The following is a 6,849-nucleotide window of genomic DNA, read 5'->3' as shown; positions in this document are numbered from 1 at the left end:
GTCACCAGCCCTTTCTCTATTCCAACTGTGAAGCTCCAGGGTCTCATGTACTCAGATTCCAAGCTCTGCCTTCCTGAAAGACAAAAATCTTGGAAGTGTATCAATTTTCTTAGATTCTATCACTTATTCACCTCTACTTTGGTTTTGGTAGTGTTGTTTTTTTAGAATCAAACTGAGCTTGTGAATATGTGAGTCAGTATTAAATCAGGCAGCAGGTTTTTATATTCATCATTTGTTTAGTGAAATGGAACTTTTTAAAGACAGTCAATAAATCACTCTGTCACTTGAAAAGCGAACTAAAGAAAAGATAATAGAAGTGGTAAGAGAAATTATAAAATGCCACATATGTTCTCTCCACTTCATTCATAAAACAGAAGAGAATAGATTTCAATCTTCAAAGTACAATTCCTGTTAACCTTCTTATTCTTTCTGTCAGAGACTGTAGATCCATTATTTCTTTTTTTTAATTATATAAATTTAGTGAGATGGAGAGAAGAAATATTCCTTTACTTAATGTTCTAGGTATGTTTTATGCTGTCAAACCACCAATTTCCACAAATATTTTCATGTGAGTTAATTTAAATTGTCCTGAATATGTGTATATGTATGTACATACACATGCATACATATGTACAGGACTACTTATATTTGATTATATTATTATTTATATACTATTTACATATATGTGTATACATACATATGCCTATACTATCTTCCATTCTCTTAGGATATAGTAGTCAATTCTGATCTGTATGGAAAAGGTTATTCTCAGTTTTCCTAGCAGTCTATATCTATTGCCAAGTTCTATCAATTCTTTTAAGCACCTTCCTCTCTATTCACTCAGCAAGGTCTACTCTCGGCAAAATTCGGAAGTATGAAGGGTGGACAGAGTTTGTTTTCCCCACCTTTTTGATCCCTTTCCTCTACCTTTGAAAGCTTCTTTTCATAGCTTTGCCCTGAAGTGGAAGAAAGAAATCTGAATACACTAATTCACACTGAAATGTTAATGAATCAATATGTTTCCATTCCCACAGAGAACCAAAAAACTTTTGAAGTATATGCTGGAAGGCAGCAATGAATGAATCTATGCTTTCTGAATTGAAAGCTCTGTCATATCAGAATATGAGAAATGGTTTGGGGTGTTGCTCCCTGAAATCAAGACCCATAGACAACTACCTCTTCAAGAGTATCATAAGGTTGCTTATGGTAGAACAATAATTAGAGCCAATTCAATTTTATTGGGTGTTGGAGAAAGGAGACCTTATGATACCCTGAAGCCAGCTGATCCTGGATTTGACTTTGAGTGTCTACCATGTCTCAGGAATTGAAATAAGGCAGGGGTTATGAAGTACAGTGAAGTACAATGAAGTACAGTGTCATGGTGGCATGGATGAGGTGCATGGCATTGGGGAGGAACATGACAATGATAGAAATTCATGCTTTCTCCCTTTAAAAGGTCTTTCCTCTTCATCTTCTACTATGTGTAGCCCCTGGGATATTGTGCTCTGAGGACTGGAAGCACAGTCCTACCTCTCCAACCCCAGATACTAAATGCCAATGAAGAAGAAAGTCTTCCCCCTACCCTATGACAACATGTTGAAGCAATGCCTGGGTTGCTCACAGTTCTGATGCATCATCTTTAGACATGGAATGTCTGCCTTGGCCATGGGCAATAACCAAAATCCTAAATTGTGATTTATTATGTCTAGCTCCAAAGCATTAGATGCCACTGAGGTATTACCTTGTTCATTTACCATATTATGGGCTTTTAGCTCTAATTCATATAATCACAGAATTGCAGAGCTGCAGATGACTGTGCATCATCTAGTCGGGAATTCCTGCAACACAGAATTCACAGCATCCATGAGATAGCCCCTTCCATTTGAAGATAGCTCTGATTCATAGGATATTTTTCATTACGTTGAGTTAACATCTGCCTCATTGAAATGGACCAATTTATCCTACCTCCCTTCTGGGGACAAATAAAGAACAAATCTATGTAAGAATTTGTTTTGCTTGACTATATTTATTTATTACAAGGGTTTTCTTTTTCCAATGGGGTGGGGGCAGATGGTAGGGAGATAAAAGTGCTTATTATTTGGAAAAATAAAATTAAATTTCAAGAATAAATCAAATCCCTTTTCTGCATGACAATCTTCTAAAATATTTTGATTGCTGTCATGCCCATCCCCTCCCCTTGAAAATCTGTTTGTTGTGCTAAACACCTACAGATATTACAGATATTTCATGTAATCTTCATATGTATGGTTTGGTCACTAGAGCTCACACCTTCTTGGTTTTTCTCCTCTGGATGAGCTCCAGCTTATCAATATCCCCTCACAAATAATGACATCCAGAACAGAACACAATACTTTAGATAAGGCCTTAACAGGGTAGGCTATGGTAGGATTTTCATAACTTTCCTTCTAGAAGCTCTCCACTAATGTGCTCTAAAATTGAATTAGCTTTCATGACTGCTACATCAAACTGACCTTTGGAAAGATCAGTGATCTTTGGAAAGTCATCTCATTTCTACAGTTTTTCAGTTTTTTGGTAAATAAAATGCAGTTAGGTGGCACAGTGGATCAACAGCTGGGCTTGTAGTCAGGAAGACCTGAGTTCAAATTTGGCTTCTGACCCTTACTAGCTGTGTGACTTTGGGCAAATCTTTTAACCTCTGCCTCAGTTTCCTCAACTGTAAAATAGAGATAATAATAGCAACTACCTCCCAGGCATGTTCTAAGGATCAAATGAGATAATATTTGTAAAAGGCTTAGCACAGCCCCTGGCACATAGTAGGTACTACATGAATGTTAGCTATTATTATTAAAGTGAAGTCACAGTTTATCTACCTATAAAATGGAATTGGAATAGATGATCTTGAACATCACTTCCAGGTGTAAATCATAGTGCGTGTACATTCCACTAAAACCTCAAGGTTTTGTCACATGAACCACTTTCTAGCCACATCTTCCCCATCTTGTGCATGTACAGTTGTTTTCTAACCCAAATGTAGGTTAAAGTTCTGTTAGCTTCAGCCCAGCCTGTCTACATCCTTTTGGATGCCAAATCTGATATCCTGTGTATTCACTAGCATCCTCCAGTTCATGTCATCTGCATATTTGATAAAGATGCCCTCTATATCTTCATCCAAGTTACTGGAAATAGATATTGAACAGAACAGACCCAAGAACAGAATCTTATGATACTCACCTAAAACGTCCTTTCAAGTTAACATCAATCTTTTGCCTTTTTTATATTCTCAGCATTTAGCACAGTGCCTGGCACATGATAGGTGATTAAAAAATGTTTATTGAATTAAATTGGTTGACTGACTGGGTCCAAAGAGAGTTGATTAATGAATTGATAGGTCTATATCCCAAAGAGATTTTTAAAAGGGGGGTGGGGAAGCACCTATTTGCACAAGGGTATTTATAGCAGCTCTTTTTGCAGTGGCTATGAATTGGAAAATTGAGGGGATGCCCAGCAGTTGGGGAATGCGTGAACAAGTTGTGATGTATGATTGCAATGGAGTACTATAGGAATACGATAAGAAAGTGCTATAAGAAATGATGAGCAGGATGATTTCAGAAAAAACATGGAAAGACTTACATAAATTGATGTAGAGTGAAGTGAGCAGAACCAAGAGAACATTGTACACAGTAACAGTAATACTGTACAATGAACAACTGTGAATAACTTAGCTATTCTCAGCAATATAATGATCCAAGACAATCCCAAGGGACTCATGATGAAAAATGCTATCTGCCTTCTGAGAAAGAAATTATGGAATCTGAATACAGACCAAAGCATACAATTTCTCTTTCTTTCTTTCATTCAAGTCTTCATGTACAAAGTGACTAATATGGAAATACATTTTACATGATTGTCCATGTATAATCTGTATTAGGTTACTTATCATATCAGAGAAAGGGGAGAGGAGTAGGAAAGGGAGAGAATTTGAAATTCAATATTTTCTTTAAAATGTTAAAATTGTTTTTACTTGTAATTGGGTAAAAAACAAAATATTATTTTTAAATAAGGATAATATAGGCTCATAGATTTAGATATAGAAGTAGGAAAGGGAAAGAAATAAGTATTTAATAAGCACCTCGTGTTCCAGGCACTGTGCTGAGCACTTTACAAATATTATCTCATTTGATCTTCACAATAATCCTAGAAGATAGATGCTATTATTAACTCCACTTTACAGCTGAGGAAACTGAGGCAGTAGGAGGTTAAGGGATTTGCTCAGAGTCACATAGTAAGTGCCTGAGGCTGAATTTGCACTCGGGTCTTCTTGACTCCAGGCCCAGTGCTATCCACTGAGCCATGCAAAGTGATAACCTTAGAGATGATTCACTCCAACCCCTTTATTTTATAAATGACAAAACTCAGGCCAAGAGAGATGAAGTGACTTCCCCAAGGCCACACAAGTAGTAAAATGGCTGATCTGGGATTCAACTTAAGACTGACTCCAGCTCCCCTTCTCTTTTCATTGTCCTCTGATGTATGAAAGACTCTGCCAAATGCCTTCCTGAAATTCAGGTTCAGTTGGTCTCAAACCTTCCCGTAATAAACTAACCTAATAAAACTGTCACAAAAAAGGAAATGAAGCTGTCAGTTCTGTCTTATTCTTTGTGAAACGATGATGGCGTACAGTGATAAGTTCTTCTCTTTTTAAGTGTTTACACATCATTCGTTTAAGAATAACTCATTCTAAAACTTTACAGTGAATCAAGATCAAGATCATTGGCCTATAATTTGAAGAATCCATCTCTTACAACATCAGGACATTTGCCTACTTCTCATTTTGTGATGTGAGTCAGTGTGGCTTCGAATTAAGAAAAACATGATAACTTTATTATATATTTAAAAGGAATGACAAGTTGGACATAATAGACTCAGTTTCATGCGCAATCATCCTTTTTTTGTTTTACTATATTATGGAAATGTTTTTTTTATTTCATAATTAAAACAAAATAAATAAAATTTTAAAAAGAAGAGCATGGGCTCAAATTCAACCTCTAGCATGAACTGGTTTTATGACTTTGAATAAGTCACTCAACCTTTGAAGGTACCAGACAATTCTCTAAGACCTATCAGTTACAGAACAGGTGCCAATATGCATTGGTAGAGGAAGTTCCTTACCAGGAACTCTCTACCAATGAAATCAGAAGTCGATTCAAAAGTAAAATAAAATCCTGTGCCATCTGGGCCAGGTGGCAAACTCACTGAAGGCAGCTAGATACTCCAACCAGCTCCTCACTTAGGGAGAACTTTAATTTCCTATTAATAATTTTTGTTTTATCCTTCTCAGTCTGAAGGTCCTCCTCTTTAATAGAGAGTTCATTGCAAAATAGAGTGATGGATTTCGAATCAAGAAAATCTGGGTTTGAATCTCTTTTCTGAAACTTATGTAATCCATGGTTCAGCATCCTATGCTTGCATGGACCAGTTTCATTCTTGAGGACAGTCTATCAAATCATTCTCTTTGACTTATTTTGCCCCCAGCAAGAGTTCCCTCTGGGCCATATTTCTGAATGTAGTTCAAATATAACTTGTATCTAGGCTTTCATAGGTGTGAGTAAAAAGATGTCTATCTGCTGTGTAAGCATTCACGCATTTAAGGTAACAATGCATACAGTCAATCCTTAACATTCACACATTTAATTATCTCGACTTCAAGCATTCACCTGATTTTATTAGTAACCTCATTTTCATTTTCCTGTTGGCAATCCCACACATTCACAAGCTATGTGCAATAGAGAAAAAAATGAGAGAGGGAAATGACAAGTTTGTGGAGTGGCTGGTATCCTACTAGGTGCTTCACTGGTCTTGTAAAGAGCTCCCAGTGCATTTATCACATACGTTCATTGTTTGCCTTTAGAACTCAGGTTTTGTGTTGCAATTATGCCCCCAAAACATAGTGTAAGTCCTTTGAACTTTAAGCCCGAGTGTGCAAAGCCAGTTATGCAGCTTAGTGAGAAAATAAAGGTGTTAGATAAACTTCCAGAATATCTTCAGTTGCTATCAGCTGCGAGATGATGTTAATGAATTGATGATTTGTTATATCTGCAAAAAGGAGGAAAGTATTTCAAGCTGGCATATCTCTCAAGATCTCCAAAGCCATCCGCCAGCAACAAAGGATAGAGTATCACAGGTGATGTCAAGACCTGTCTCCACGTCTTCCAGTAACAGCAACTAAAGTCCCAGCAACCTCTCCCTTGGTTTTCAGAGGGCAGCCAATTTTTTCTCCCTTCCTCCCTTCCCTCCCCTCTTCTTAAAACAGTAAGAAATTTGATATAGGTTATATATGTGCAATCATATAAAACATATTTCCATACTAGTCACAATTGTGAGAGAAGAAATAGATAAAAAGGCAAAAAAACCCCACAAAAATAATAAAGTGGAAAAAGTATACTTTTATCTGCATTCAGAGTCCATCAGTTCTTTATCTGGATATGGATAGCATTTCCTTCATGAGTCCTTTGTAGTTGTCTTGGATCATTGTGTTGCTGAGAAAAGCTCAGTTTTTCATAATTGATCATCCCTCAACGTTGCTGATATTGTGTACAACGTTTTCCTGATTCTGCACATGTAGGTCCTTTCCCCTCTTTTATGATCTCTTTGGGATGCAGACCCAGTAGCTATATTGCTGGATCAAAGGGTATGCATAGTTTGATTGACCTTTGGGCATAATTCCAAATTGCTCTCCAGAATGGTTGGATCAGTTCACAACTCCACCAACAATGCATTCGTGTCCCAGTTTTCCCAAATCCTCTCCAACATTTATCATTTTCCTTTTTCATCACATTAACCAAGCTGATAGGTATGAAATGGTACCTC

The sequence above is a fragment of the Vombatus ursinus genome, unplaced genomic scaffold (assembly GCF_900497805.2).
Source record: "Vombatus ursinus unplaced genomic scaffold, bare-nosed wombat genome assembly UNPS02010304.1, whole genome shotgun sequence".
In the NCBI taxonomy this organism is placed as follows: Eukaryota; Metazoa; Chordata; class Mammalia; order Diprotodontia; family Vombatidae; genus Vombatus; species Vombatus ursinus.
This window is presented reverse-complemented; position numbering follows the sequence as displayed.